The sequence below is a fragment of the Odontomachus brunneus genome, unplaced genomic scaffold (assembly GCF_010583005.1).
Source record: "Odontomachus brunneus isolate Ranch 3 - 2012 unplaced genomic scaffold, Obru_v1 Obru_scaffold_170, whole genome shotgun sequence".
Taxonomy (NCBI): Eukaryota; Metazoa; Arthropoda; class Insecta; order Hymenoptera; family Formicidae; genus Odontomachus; species Odontomachus brunneus.
The window spans coordinates 572794-573222 of record NW_022639620.1 but is presented as its reverse complement, the minus strand read 5'-3'; positions in this window follow the sequence as shown (position 1 = coordinate 573222).

Genomic DNA, 429 nt, shown 5'->3' with positions numbered 1-429 from the left:
ACATGAAAGGCTAGAGGTGCAGACGCCAACGGATGAGGGAAGGGGATCCAACAGGATTTTCTCTCACATATTTAAAAAAAAATTATTTAAAATTATTTAAAAAAAAAGGCATGGTTGGCGGACCAATAAGAGAATTAATTTTTTTATAAGTAGAGAAACAAATTATGACTCTGGATCATCCACTGCATTCAGAACTGCATCCAGAGATAAGTATACAAAGTATTTTGAAATGTAGTGTACATTGCTACTAATCAGAAAGGATTAATACAACCCAGGCAGCAGGGTGACAAATGTCTTTACAATGTCTGTAACGTCAATAAGATACGATTAAAACGTTATTTGACGTTATTTAGTTATTTTGCAAAGTATTTGAAAAATCGTGACGTTTATTGTACTGAAACATTCTGTTAACAATATGGAGTTCATTAT